The 15,874-nt window shown below is 37.7% G+C and overlaps 1 long non-coding RNA gene across 2 annotated transcripts; it reads right to left on the minus strand.

The window, feature by feature from the left end:
- Nucleotides 1–546: 546 nt before the first annotated feature.
- LOC141679046 (uncharacterized) lies at nt 547–3,149 on the minus strand. Of its 2 annotated transcripts, none has more exons than XR_012558010.1 (5): nt 2,918–3,149; nt 1,804–1,895; nt 1,589–1,698; nt 1,307–1,420; nt 547–1,208 (listed from the first exon to the last, which is right to left on the minus strand). It is a non-coding gene; the product is annotated as an uncharacterized LOC141679046 (long non-coding RNA). The 2 variants fall into 2 exon arrangements; XR_012558009.1 differs by having other exon boundaries at nt 1,804–1,890; nt 2,918–3,148.
- Nucleotides 3,150–15,874: the final 12,725 nt, after the last annotated feature.

Genomic DNA, 15,874 nt, shown 5'->3' on the forward strand with positions numbered 1-15,874 from the left:
ATTTAGGGAGGTTGGGATTGAATTAACTTATCGATCATATAATTACATGAACAGTCGTTTGTGATGATAGTATAATATTGCAACGAAGTAGACAACACACCACGCACTACGCCATAGATGGCTTCCTGCAACATCAAAACTATGTCTCTATAGACCCCATATGATGTTGCTAAAGGACAAAAAAGGCTATAGCAATACCAAAGCTATGTTGGGTCCTAGCTAGTAGCTATAGGGGTCTATAGCACATCAACACCTATCTTAGGTAACATAGCCACAGCTGTTACAAAAGACCAGTATAGATGTTGTGATAGCTTCCTATTGCAACACATAAGCTATGTTGCTATAGATGTTCTAATTTAAATAAAAAAAGTGGGCCCCACAGGTAGGCCCACATGTGGGCGCCACAGGTAGGCCCACATGTGGGGCCCACTGTGGGGTGCCCTTTACCTATTGCAACATAGATACTGCAACACACTTGATGATATAAAATAAGCTTTTGAAAACACCTTCTGCAATATAGTTATACCCCTATTGCAACACCTTAAATGTAAAAAATTGAAAATACACCTTTTGAATACTGCATTTCCCATCAAATTACACCAACCACGCTGTTTGCATTCAACCAGTTACAAAACAAAAACCACCATTAAAATCCATCAACTACAGAAATTACTTGGTGCATACATGTCTTGCAAATGACTTGAAGCCTACAAGTTCGGCAAATAACCAAAAGTGAACAAGTACTAGATAATAACAGGGTCTTTTGTAACCAACCACATCATAATGCTTCAACCTAGGTAGTTCAAAAGTGATAAAGACATAGGCTAAGTTCTAGGGCCGCCAATGAGAGGAGTACCATCACCTCCTGTCTCACCTGAAATTGTCCCGCAAATCTGATCAAGATCGATCTTTAACCCCGGATTTGCATCTGCTAGTTTTTTCAGTAGCAAAGTCAAGTTTTCCTGGTTCTTCTGATTGGCCTTTTCGATCTTTGCTTCCATTTCTTCAACAACGTTCTGCTTTATCTTTTTTGTCAACTCTTGAATGTACTGATCTGTTGGCGCTGGAGCTGAAGTCATTTTTTTGACCGTCTTTGTGTCATGTCTGCCAATTAGCCAACCTGGAGCATGGGACTTTTTTCCTCCTGAAATTAGTTCCTCAATACCATCAAGTCCTTCGGATGAATTGAGTCTTTTCTCAATTGTTTCCTACAAAATAGTCGACATCAGTTTCCATGATTAATTAACAAACAGATCGAAAGATAAAAATTGGACACTGGGGAATGATTAAAGAAAATATTACTTACAATTCTGAAATTCATCACATCTGGATTAGTCTTGTATTGGCGCACAGGCTTGCGCTTGCGAGTCTTAATAAAAATGTGTCCATCACATGGCTTCTCACTTGGAGGCAATTGTTTCTTTTAACAAAATTAAATATAAAATGAGCAAATTGCCTCATGTACCACTAAAAATATAAAATCTACTTAAAAAAATAATGGCATGCTCTGTGTACAAATTTATAAAACATCTATCAAAAGGAATGTAGTAGTAAATAAAGATGCACATTCATTTAAATATGCACATACATCTTTTAATGAACGTTCCAGGTCGTGTCGAACTTGAGAAACTAATTTTGGACCAGCAGTGTGTGTGTCCGTGAACTCACGACGACTTTTAGATTTTTCTCAGCTCTTGCCTGCAAAATGAAATAAAATTAAAATGACTACAAGTTTATCTCCAGGAAATGATGAAATAATAAAATTTCAGAAAAGAAAAGGGTGTTCAAAATTTTAACGTAAACCTGAACGTCAAGATCTCCCCAGTATTTTAACAGCGACTTGAAATCCTCAAGCGGAATTTTGTCTGGCTTACTGAGTGTCGTCCATCACTACACTTTATCAAGCACAACTATGTTAATAATTATTTTAGATTGCACACCTGCCTTAATCTCCTCTCAATTAATACTATTAACTCTTAGTTTCAATAAGCTAAAACAATAATATGTATATCCTAAAGAAATTCATCATCTTCATTTATATACCTATTAATTCTACTATAATATCCTTACATTTGTACTCTTAAAATTAAATGTATAAAACTACAAGTAAAGAAATATTAATAGATAGCGCAACCTTATACAATCTCCATCTCATTTTATGTGTATTCTTTGGATTTGTGCCGGTCAAACTGATTTAAGTTTGACTGAAATTTATTAATAATTTATAATTGAACAAAATAAAAAAATTACATCACTGGAAATTAGATTTAATCTACTTTAATCTATAATTTTTTGTTTTTTGAAATAATATACGAGTAATGTTTAATCGTTAGTCAAAAGTCGGTAAATTTTACTTCTATAAAAGGAAATGTGACATATAATATGAGATGGAGGGAGTAATTCTACCAATAATATAATTTCTATTTCGACAAACTTAAACTCATATTCCTAAATCGATAAGCACTTTAGAGACAAAGTGAGACTGCAGAGACATGAAGTGATGGTTAGAGAGAGGGAGAGAGAAAGACCAAAAGAGAGAGGCAGAGAAAATTCATCAAAATAATACATCAAATACAAGCATGCAAACAGAGCACATACAAGAAAATAAACAAATATTTGAGATAATAAACAGAGCATATAATCATCACTGTGTGTGTGAAAAAGAGACAGAGTGTGATGAGTGACAGAGAGATAGAGTGTGAGTTACAAACCGAAACACAAGCAAATATAACCCAAAATCAAACACAAGCAAGTAAATCAAACACAAACAGAAACCCAAAATCAAACAAAATATAACCCAAATAAAACCCAAAACAAAATATAACCCAAATACATTTTGAACCCCACATACACAGTTCAATACACATTTAAACCTTTACACACATATTTCAATTAGAAGATGGAAGAGAAATAATACCTTTAAAGCTTTAACCCTAACTGAAATGCTCTTCAATTACAAACCCAATAATGCTTTAATAAACCCAATAATGCTTTAATCCCTCCAAATATTGTTCCAAAAGCTTTATCCCTCCAATAATGCTCAAATCCGACTTCAATCGAGCTCGTCGCCGCACCGTAGTCAAACCCTTCTATTTTTACCCAAATGTGTTGTAAACTTTCCCCAAATGTGTTTTTGTATGAAATTTCGTTCACCGCTTCTGTTTGTCTGAAAATTTCGTTTTTCCTCCTCAGAATCAGGCCTGTTAGAATTAGGCCCAAACTCAAAACCAATTTTCACCGACCCACTTATGATAAAAATAATTTTTATCAGCCCAATCCATTTAATTTGTACCATTTATTTATTTTTTAATTTATCAAATATAATATTTTTTTACATTTACACATTATATTTATTACAATAAAACTATAAAATTAATTAATTTGTAAAATTTTTAAGTTAATACTCGCTCTTATTTGAATAAATTAATAGTTTAATCAAAATTCATTAAACTAATTATTAAAATTTATTCTCTCAATTAAAATTCGAAGAAACACTTTAAATATTTATAAAATAAAAAAAATATTTTTTGACGTTCAATATTTATTATATTGAAATCAATTATTTTGAAAGATAAGTTTAAATTTTGGTAATATTTATACTCTATAGCAACATGGCACAGTGTGTTGCAGTGTCCAACACCTTATTGAGTTATATCAACATACTATTATGCCTTGGGTAACACCCCCAACACTGGTGTTGTCATAGGGTTAAAATTTCATATTTATAGCAACATATTCTAAGGCAACACCCATGGAAAAATATAACAATAGGCCATCTATGACGTAGTGTACGGTAACTAAAACTATACATTAGTATACTAATACATATAATTTAACTTAATTTTATCAACTTCAAGCTTGCCTCAGAGGTAGTGATAATATAGCATTTATCATCATCATTTTGTGTTTGATAATACGTGCATATAATGCATCAATGGCAAACCATACAAGTATACATATAATTAGACATAAAAGAAATTTCACAATATCATTATTGAAGGACCAATTTAGATTTAGTTAGTGATAAGATTGTTTGATTATGTAGTTCGTTGTATATATAATCGAATGATTGTGTTACTCATTCGGGAGATGAACGTTATTTATGAAAGTATTTAAATTGTTGAATAGAATATTCAAAGTTTTGCTTATATGATTGAGAATTGTTGTGTATTATTGTAGTTGGGATAGCTTATACATACAAATTTATGTATTATATGGTTTACGTTTAGTTTATTGAATTGTTTTCATGTTTATTATTTCAGGATGGATAACATATTTCCCGGTTCAGTTAGTCATACGGTTATCTTTGATAACGAGTATCATGTGAGTTCCGAGGTTTGGGAGGGGCATGAGCGTGATCCTTTGGAGTGTTATTGTGGGAACATGAACATGTGTCGTTGGGTTTTGTCTGATGCTCAGAAGGACTTGTTGCATAGCCTTGGTTTGGTGTGTTTTCAAATCCGGGTGTGGTGTTGCAGAATGATGCTAGGCTAGTCACGACACTTGTGGAAAGGTGGCGCCCGTAGACCAACACCTTCTTCATGAGACAGGGGAAATGACAGTGACCTTGGAGGATGTTGGCTATATCTTGGGTTTACCGATTGCTGGACGTCCGATAGTTGGTGACATTCTTGAAAATGATGTGGGGTACTTTGTGAACTATTGGTTTGAGGAGTTGGATGAAGAGGAGGTGAAGTTGGCATACGACAGAGGCGGCACAAAGTACACATGGTTGTATCAGAGATATGGGAGGGCTGATCCGGGACCTGATCCGAGGAGGATTGTTATCCACACACAGGCATACTTGCTCATGGTTGTTGGTTCTGTTCTGTTTCCTACCAGTACTAGGAATGTCGTGCACCCGAGGTACATTGGACACCTCTGCTTGCTTAGGGGTTTGCATACATGGTCCTGGGATTCTGCGATTCTTTCATATTTATACAAGGGGCTGGACCATGCAGCACAGAAGGGGGTGAAGAGGATTTCTTTTTGTACATGGTTGTTGCAGTTGTGGGCATATGAGCGATTCTTGATTGGGACCTCTTCCCAATCCTATCAGGGATTCATATCTAGTTGCTGAGTTCTGGGCTATGTCGGTTGATGAGGTGGTTGCTGATGAGGAGGAGGCGGAGGAGGAGCCTAAGGGAACGAAGGGGAAAAAGGGAAAGGAGGTGAAGGGAAATGAGGTTAGGGGGAAGAAGGGGACGGAGGTGAAGGAGGTTAGGGGTAGGGGTAAGGGTAGAGGAAAGGGTGGGAAGGGTAAGGAGCAGGGTAATGATGTTCCTGATGATGCTATGAATGAGGATGTTCCTGTGGGTGGGATTGTTATTGCAGCTAAGAGGAAACGGGGGATTCATAGGCGAGGTAGTAGATTGGCACCTCATCATAGTTTGCCACATTATAGAGGCGAGTTTGATGGAGTTGCAGCTGATATTGTGGCGTGGACGCCATATGCCCACTTTTATGAGGTAGATGATGATTCAGATGGGGACCATGACATATCTGCTGTGGATTGGGAGGCTCATTTCTTTGGTCTTACCAGGGTTCTAGTGGTATGTTATGATATTGTTGAGTATCAGCATTCTGATAAGGTGATGAGACAGTTCGGGTTGAGACAGGGTATCCCACGGTAACCGGTTAACATGACAGAGTATAGGAAGCCTATGATCCCGTTCATTCCCTATGACTGGCGGGGTATATGGTTTGCTGAGATTGGCGAGTGGACCCGTTTTAGTTATAACCTGGAAGTTGTAGTGGCTGACCGTCCAGAATCATTTGATGACACAGGCTATATGCACGGATGCGTGTGGGGAAGCCCCAACCAGTGCCGGAGCCGTAGTACAACACGAGGGAGTTGTTTAACAACTCTCAGGCATTTGACCTTGTAAGTTTTTATACTTGTTTCCCCTGTCCTCGCATATTATTTGGCCTTACATTATAGTAGCATCTGATTGTATGTCACAAATGTCTTTGCAGATACAGAAGGGGTTGGCATGCCTACAGGCTATGGATACCAGCATTCCCCCTGAGTATGTACAGGAGTTTGGGAGGATTGCACCTATGTTGTGGAGCCGTACTTTCGATTCATGCAGGATGTTAGAGGTCCGACATATAAGGCTCCATTGTTCCAGCATGTTGATCTATCTCCTGAGGCGATGAGGCCTACATTTGGAGCTAGTCGAGAGGCAGATGTCATTGACATGACACAACCGTCTCAGCAGGTGTCAGAGGCCCCAACACAGGCATCTGTATTTGCAGCAGCGTCGTCTTCTTCGAGGTCCGAGAAGTTGGATGTCCGCCGCCCCGTGGAAAAGAAATGGGAGATAAATAAGAGGCTAAAGTGGGAGAGGATGGAGGCTATTAGGAGGGATTGGGGATGGGGAGGTTTCCCCGTGAGTGCTCCTATTAAACACGATCTTATGTGGACCTTGGACACAGATGTTATGCATACTTTGCAACCCAAATGATGGCTAGATGACAGGATCATATATGCTTACATGGTATAATCTTCAACCTTCTTTCATTTATGTCTTTCCTTTTATTTTATTTTGGATGTATTATTTTACAATTGTTGTGTGATAACCCGTTTCTTGCAGTGGTTGTTGCGTGATCGTGAGGAAGCCATAGTTGCAGTGGGGGTTTATCCAAGGATGCCTTCTTACTACTTCATGGATCCACTTTTCATGGAGTTGGTGAAGAAGGTGGACTACTCACATCCGTACTCTTCGAAGGCCAGACATTTCTTCGTTACTTGGGGTAGTTGTGGGATAGGTCCACCAATTAACCAGGTGGACTACATATTTGTTCCTGAGAATGTGAATAAGAATCATTGGATTCTCATGGTATTTTCTGTGAAGGAATGGGGCGTGATTGTACTTGATCCTATGAACTACAACGCTATACATCCCGAAGAAGAAGAGAGCATGGTAATAGTTCCTCGACCTCATCTTAATTTTAATTTTAAAATCTTTCCTTATTACTTTCGTGAGGTGATGTTGTTTTTTGTTGTGTGTTGGTTGGATTTGTTGGAAATATGCTTCGGTACCTTGGTAAGAATCGAAATATCCAAAGTAAAGAGCCTTTAGTTCATATTTGGGATTCAATGCCTAAATAAGATAACTACTCAGATTGCGGTGTATATGTGTGCAAGTATATGGATTTCACCTTGCAAGGATATGATCTCAGTAAAGTGCATTGAAATGCCTCGGGCGTGGAGATATATCGTTATAGGATTGCTAAGGAGCTTCAAAGAGGGATGACTAAACCCATACCAATGCATCGCATGCGGGAAAGGATGGAGAGGGTAGCCGGAAAGAGTAGCAGTTAGGTCATTCATCTAGTTGTGTAGTTTAGTTGAACTTCTGTAGTTTAGTTGAACTTGTTTCCTTAAATTCAAACATCATCACACATATTTTATTTGGTTTAATTACAAGTGACATTTGTTTATTTATATCGGTTGTTTATTGACTGTGTCCCTTTCCCTTCCCCTTATTACTTTTGTTTTTGTTTTTTATTAATTTGTGTATATAATGGCCCCCTTCAACTTGTGTGCAATTTTTAAAGGGTTTGGAGAACCTTCAGATTTTTAGGTTTTGAAATTTTTTGGCGATTTGGGCCATATTTGGAGGGGTGCCTAATTTTAAAAATATTTTTTTAGAATTTGACAGGCTTGCTGTTGTTATACTGTTGATATAACACATGATTGTTGTTGGTATCCTGTAAAATAGGTGGGAATGTGCCATTACAAATGGCACATTTCAAAAAACGTTATGTCCTTTCCGCGGAAAATAAGCACGGAATGGTTAATGTTTTCCGCAGTTATTTTACGCGGAAAAGACATAAAGATTTTGAAAAATTTAACCCCTTTTTCTTTGAAATCTATAAAATAATGAGGTGTTTCAACAATATGAACTGCATTATGGAACAAAATATTGATTACAACATCGTTACTTATGGTCATTTTGCCAGCTTTGCATGTAAATTCCCATGCATGCAAGCATAAAATATTATAAAATAAATGTGCATTCCACTTCATATCACATAAATAAAGTTGTGTTTCGACATAACAAGTTTTCAAGTAATAGATCAATGACAAATAAAAAATTACATAATTGTCGCAATTCAAATCCAAATAAGTGCATAACTTGTCTAGTTTGACAAAATTACATCAAAATACAACAAAATACTTAAATAAAGGGAATTCTCGTACAAGCTACCCTAACTAACTAATTATCTCTAAAAAGTTAGAGAAGCTGCCCGATAGTCGGTGCGTTAAGACCTGAGGGGGGGGCGTCGGCCCTCACAATGCATGTAACCCAACAGAGCACAACAAAATAACCTTCGCGTAGCACACCTTCAGTGACTTCAACATGGGTCTCGTGGTCATTCCATATGGTGACGTGAATGGTGCTCGACCCGTCTTAAAAAGTGAATTTGCACCATGGTGCACGCCTCCAAGCCCATGCAGTGGTATCGTCACCATGTAGGTGGGACACCCAACCCTTGACGTGATCAATGCGTACTTGGTCCCGGGTGGCACCCTCACGAGGCCTCAACTTACGTATGTCCGCGATCCTATCACATTTCACAATTTTATCGCCATCCCATTCGGATAGTCTCCATGGGCCATCGGGGGACTCCTTACCCAAGTTCAAAAATGGGAGAAAGTAAGGTGGCACATTGCTCCACGGTCTTACAAACTTGCAAGGAAGGGTTAACCAATGGCATGCTTTGGCCCAAACCCTTGAACGGTATGCCTCTTCTTCGGGATGGTGCAACTCTGGGTCTTCTTCCTCCACTTGGGGAGGTCCTTCGTTAAATCGTACTAGTTCCTTGCCCCATTCACGAGTGATTACATCCAACTCGCTAAATGTTGGTGACATACAATCCTCGAATTCGGAGTCCGAGTTCGAGAATGTGTTGCTAACATGAGACACCGACTCGTCATCCGAAGTATTGGTCATTTCATCTACATATAACAAGAAGAAATGCATGTTAGCAAAATGAGGTAGAACTACTAAAATCAATATAAGTGTAAAGCACGACAAAACAATATATAAGAGAGTGTTATATAAAATTTGAATTACAATTGGCCACTTTGACTCTTTTTCAACTCTTCCATTTTCACTAAACATTTTCTAGCATTATGTCCCTCAATGTTGCAATGTCCGCATTTCCTTTTTTTCCTTGCAAGTTTCTCAACGGGACTTTTAATTCAGTGCTCTTTTTTACGCCCTTTGATTTTCGAAACAACGGGGTCAAGAATAGTTTCTTGCAACTTCTCTCCACTTTCTTGAGTAATTTTGGTATCAAATTCACTTCCAACACCTTCCACCCCATGAACGGGCATTTTCTCAATAATTTCGGTCTCTCGATTAATAACTTTCACGACATACTCATAACGTTCCTTCGATGCCATGCAACTATGACTAAACCCCATAGTGAGCAAAGTCATGTGTTTAAATCTTTCCGTTGGAGTCAAATCATAGGATGAGGCATCATCTCTGGGCATGTGATATGACAACACACCATCAACTTTATTGACATCCCTAGTCCACCTCTGTTTTACAAAATATTCCGGTAATTCAATGTTAGGTCACACTTTCACTGTAGAGGGGGTGAATACAGTGCTTATTACAATCAAATCAAACTTCAAGAACTTATGTAACAGAAAACAAACTTTATTTAAACAATAAACTCTGTTACAATCTGGAACTGTTATCTCTCAGTGATGAACAAAATATCACGAGAGCTACTAGGGTTATAATAAATAATATTCTCGATAATGATAACACTTTTAGTGTAAACCCTATGTCTGTGTTTATATACTACACAGTTACAAGATAATCGCTAATTGATATGGAATATAATTCTGCTTCCTAAAATATATCAATCAGATATCTTCTATTCCAAGTATTCCATTCTTCACGGAATTCCTTCTTCATGCATATCTCTTCTTATGTTTATCTTGATCTTCTTAACTTTAATCAGCTACTGTCCTCATCTGATCGTCCTTCAGCACTTAAGTTCTGATATCTATCTCCTGATAACATAAGTACTGATATCCCTTAAGTTCTGACTTCCAGTATAAGTACTGATCAGTTAAGTACTGATTTGTTCTGTTCAAATAAGATCTGAAATCTAAACATAAAACATATTAGCCATGACATTATCAAATATATCTAACAATCTCCCCCAACTTGTAAATTAACAAAATATACAAGTTTAACAGATATTTGATGATGTCAAAAACATTAAGTACAAATGCATGAGAAATAGACAAGATAACTACAACTTACAGTCCTTAAAGTTTTTACCAATTCAACTTCTGATAACAACTTCAATCTGTATAAATATCAGAATTCAAGCAGTTGTAGATCTTCAACTTGGCTTCATCATTTTCTGATCTCTCTGATGTCAGGAGTTGTTCTGAGATAATTCTTCAACAAACATTTCTCAGCATATCTGAGTTCATCAATCATTCTCCGTTTGACATCTTTAAGCTCTGCAGTATCTTCACCAGTTTGAAATATTGCAGCTCTGAGATCATTAATCTTTGCTTTTCTCAACTCCCGATCTAGTCTTATGACATAAGCTTTATTAGACTCTAGATTGAATTCAAGCCCCTTAATACCAAGATATGTTCTGATCTGTGCAGTATTAGGCTTCATATCAACAATATCACCATTGTGATTTCTGTACTTTGGAACATATCTGCTGTCAGACTTAACAGAATAAAGTCTTTTCTGTCTCTGAATCTGTTCCTTTAAGTAGTTTGCAGCAGTCTCTGTTATTCTGTCATCCACTTGAAGTAAGAATAATACATGCTCCAATTCTTCAAAATACTTCAATGGAATGGCATTTTGTCTTATATGATAAACCCTACCATCTGTCATGAAATACAACATGATGTATTCTTTCAAGAAGGTATGGTAAACCATCTGTACAGATTCTAGTTGATTCAATCTCTCAGGAGTTGCTCCAATACCTGGTTCACTCAAGGAAGTTTGATCATCGGTAGTGTTGTGTACTCTTCTTTCATCAGCACTTCCCAATCCAGTTTTATCTCTAGCTTCCTTTCCAGTAACTACTCTTGCTTCAAAACCACTCGAAGTAGTCTTCAAAGATTGAGTCTGTTTTGCTTTAGTGAATCCTGGTAGGAGTGTTTTAGATTTATTTTCTGATATCAAGTTAACTTGAGCACTGTCAGAGGTTACTTGCTTCTTCTGAATATCAGAACTTACAATTTCTTGACTCTGAACAACTTGAGCCATGTCAGAGGTTGTTTTAAGAACTTTTCTTGAAGTCATAGCAAGATTATCTTTTCCATCAGTAATTTCTTCTTCCTCAGGAGGTACATAAGGCTTGATAGGTTCACCAACCTTTTCTTTACCCTTGGATCTTGGATCTATCTGTGGTTGTGATCTAGCCAAAGTTTCTTCAGTATGTATCCTTTCTTTGATCACAATGCCTTTAGGTTTTGGAAGTAACTTTTTACCAGAAGCTTCAGATTTAGATGTGACTTTCTCTGATTTAAGTCTTGCTTCTTCTTCCTTTAAACTTTCCAAGTCCATCCCTGGATTTTCTTGAAGAAATAACTGTCTTGACATTTCCTCATCAAGATCTAGAAGTTCATCAGAACTTATCCTTTTACCAGCAGCTGAACTTATTCTTTTCCCAGTATCAGAACTTGTTCTGTGACTAGCTTGTCTTGATGTAAACCTTCTACCTTGACTATGACCACCACCCATTCCAGAGTTTCCTTGGTCATCTTTTCCATCATCCTTTCCTTGCAGTGACTTGTTGGTTTTGCATTTGGACTTAATTACCTTCTCCCCCTTTTTGGCATCAGCAGGTAATAAAAGAGAGATAAGTAGTTCCACTGAGGTCTGGATTTCAGTAAGTTGCGATTGCTGAGAAGCTTGATTTGTCAGAATTTGATCAATCTGAGCTTGTTGCTTCTCTTGAGTTTTCTCAATATAAGCAACCCTGTCAATGGTAGGTTGGAAGAACTTTTTCTTATCAAGTTTCCAAACTTGTTCCTGTTTAATAAAGTTCTCCTGAATCTTGTGTAGCTCTGCATGAGTGTTGGAATGAAGACCTTGTAGATGTTTAGTACTCAATACAGTGACTCTAAGCTGGATTTTAAAATCATCAGAATGTAACATTTCATCAGCTTTAGTCAAGTGCTCAGCAAGATGTAAAGCATTTGGAACACATGAAACTGAGTTCCATTCCTTAGTCCACTCCTGACCTGCAGGAGTTTCACTCCAAGAGACTGGTGCATCCCTGATAACAAACTCCTTTAGCAGTTCAGTCTTAGGAGGAGTATGTCCTGAAGGACCTGCTTCATCAGCATCTACAGTTGTAGCAGCTTCACCAGTATCTCCAACATTTGCAGCATCAGAACTTAAAGAATCAGTATCTTCTGATAAGACAACTGTATGAGTAGCAATGGAGGCTTCAACATCCTCTAATTGCTGATCTGATACTAAGTTCTGATCAACAGCCATATCCTGATGCTTACCTAAAATCTGATCATCATCTTGATGCAGAGAAGGTGTTAGTGATAACTCAGGAGTTTGAACAGCATCAGTAACAGGTGTTGTGGAAGGATTATTTGCTGTTGGAGCTTCTAAGAAAAGTATTTCAGGCACAACCAAGTTCTGAATATCAATTTCAGCACTTGTGCCTGAATCAACAAGAGGTATAGAAGGTGAATTAGCCTTGTCAGATACAGGTTCCTGAGATGGAGTTGATGGAGAAGAAGTGACTGGAGCAAATTCCTTGTCTTGTGAGATCAGAGATTCCTGATCCCCTTCCTTAGCTGCTTCCTCCTCATCATCTGAAACTGGCCTCTGTGCCCTCTGTTTCTTGTACTTCCTTGTTGATTTGGATTCCTTGGGAGTTGCAGGAACCGTCATACGTCTAAGCCTCTTAAGAAGCCTAGAACCCCCAATTGCAGAATCCTTCTGAGAAGTTGCCTTCTCAGCTTCATATATCATAGGTTCTGAAGAGGGAATCTGATCCTCAGAGTCTGATTCATCTCTCAAAGTAATCCTCCTCTTCTTCTGAGATGTTTGAGGAACAGTCTTTGTTCTCTTTGGCTTAGAGGATGTAGGCTTCACAGTAGGTGCTGAAGAAGAAGGTTGAGCAGTCTGTGAAGTGGAGAGATAGGATTTGAGATAAGTTCTGAGGGTAGGTTGAGTAGAATGAGGGACTGAGGTTGATGGATTCTGGTTATGGTGAGTTGGTTGAACATTTGAGTAAACAGATTTGTAAGTAGCAGGATCAGCATTTACCAGAATCTGTTTCACAGACTGAGGAATCTGTAATTGTCTCACCATTGATTTCTTTGTGTCAGCATTTATCAGGTCGTTAAAGTACCTTTTTGCAACCTTAAAAGGTGGGGTTTGAGTGCTGACTAACTGGGGTTCAGCAGTACAATACGTATAAATAAGTTGACAGAATCTAGCAAAATAAACAACATCTCGATCCTCTGTCATCCTATCCCCAATAAAACCAATTATTCCAGTTGCAAAATCAAAATGAGTTTGATGGATAATAGCATACCCGATGTGCTGACTCAGAATTGGGATGGCATCAAAATTTGAACACTTGTTGCCAAAAGCCTTGGTGATGCAATCGAAGAAGAAACTCCATTCTCTTCTGATATCAGCCCGTTTCAACTGTCCAAGTTTCGTCAGGCTCTTTTCATATCCCAAATCAGTCATTAACCCCCGAAGGTCTGATTCCTCTGGTATAGAGAAGGTACAATCTTCTGGAAGATGTAATGCTCTTCGTACTGTACCAGGAGTGACTACATATGAAGAATCACCCACTTGGAAGAGAATACTGGGAGTTCCTCGTTTACCACCATCATCAAAAACTCCAGTCCTCCAGAACCGCAGAACTTGTTGACTTGAAAATAATTCAGGCTGAGTTAAGGCGTACCCAACCTCACTGTGTGCAAGAAGATCTTGCACAAAATGCAATTCAGATGGAGCTTCAGCATGATCAAGAATTGCAGCATAGTTGTTTGGAACAAACTTTGCTCCATCAATGATTAAATCCTTTGGTGCCATGTGAAAAAATATTGAAATTCAAGTATGCCTGATATGTGTATGAGATAATGTCTGTATGAAAAACCAACGTGAGAAAGAATGAGAAAGAGAGTAAAAGTAAGAAGAGAGATAAAGTATAAAGAAAGTAAAAGATTAAAGAAATCTTCTCTCTGTTGTTCTTATACTCTAAGAAAAATGTTACCGTTGGACACCTGTCAGACATGCAGTAATAACGGATAGTTACTGGGCTCGAGAAAACAGGAATGATTACTTATCCAGTTGCCTTGATTCAAGGAAAAACCATTTCAGTTATCAAGAGACACAGGTTTAATTCAAAATTGAAACCGTTAGCACTGATTGAATTGTTTTTCACTGCAACATTAATATTTTGAAAATGAATCATGTTAAAAATGACCGAGATAATTTCGATGAATAAGTGCTGACTATGAATCAGAACTTAAATAAAGACAAAATTAAATGATCATCAGAATATCAAGCAGGATTTAACAACACAGATAAAATAACTCAGAGACAAAATCTTGAAGTAAAAACAGTTTTCATTAATATATCAAGTCAATACATATATGAAATAGAAATTACATCAATACAAGATTTTCCCTAAGCTTCTAATCCTAACGTCAACAGCTTTAGTCCTTGCTAAGAAGCCTGACAAAGCTGAGGATGAGGAAGAACAGGAAGAAGACGAGATTAAGTCATCCTCCTCTTCCTATCTTCGACAAACAAGATAGCGAGTCGAATGATTCGCTCTTGCTGACGGATACGACGAAGGTGAAGGTCTCTTCGAACGGCCACCAGATCACGTTTGATAACCTCTGGAAATTGAATCCAGAGATTGTGAGGGATGTTGGTGATAGGGTAGGGAGTTGAAATTCCATTCAAAAAGACATGCACAGTCTCATCACCGTAATTGTAGAACCAGCCAAATTCAGCCATTTGTGATAGTAAATGTAAAACAAGACTGAATTTGAGATACAAGAGTGATGAGAAGACTAATGTGAAGTGGTTGCATATATAGGCAAGAGAATGCCAGGAGACACAAAGATATTGAATGCAGACAGGTAGAATTAATTCTACCTCGTCTCCCTAGACCTTGAAAAAGAATAACAGTCATTGGAAAAGGAATGTGCACATGTAACAAGAGTGATCTGTTCAAGGACGAGTGCCATTATGTTTTAACCATAGACTATTAATCTTCCACTTCAACATTTCGAAATTAATCTGAGACTGTTACCAAATTTTACTCACAGATAAGTCAAGTAAAGGGTTAGACTGAAAAATCAGAACTTAGACCTATACCAGAACTTAACAGTCATCAGAACATAATGTCTTAACTCGAACAAGGAATATCTATCTCAGGAAATACTCATACAAGTTCGTAGTTATGAACATCAGAACTTAATCATCAGAACGTGTAACTAGAACTTGTCCTCAGAATTTGTGCAAAAGTGACACAATGACTGTTGATCTAAAATAACATAGACCACCACAGAAATTTCATCATTCATATGGAGTGATGTGTGTGTGCATTAAGCTAAATAACAGACAAAGAGTAAAGTCTGATCTACTTCAGTACATCTTCAGAGCTATCTGTTAACACACATACAGTTAAAGATCCAAACACAATCATGTCTGACACAGAAACTCCAACTAAGCCTACCAAAACTGAGGAATCATCAAAGACATCAACTCAGAGTCGATATGAGACTATCAGAGTTCCCATATTGAGACCATCTGAATATCCCATATGGAAGGTAAGGATGACCATGTTTCTGGAAGCAACAGATCCAGAA

Source organism: Apium graveolens, chromosome 8 (genome assembly GCF_009905375.1).
Source record: "Apium graveolens cultivar Ventura chromosome 8, ASM990537v1, whole genome shotgun sequence".
NCBI lineage: Eukaryota > Viridiplantae > Streptophyta > Magnoliopsida > Apiales > Apiaceae > Apium > Apium graveolens.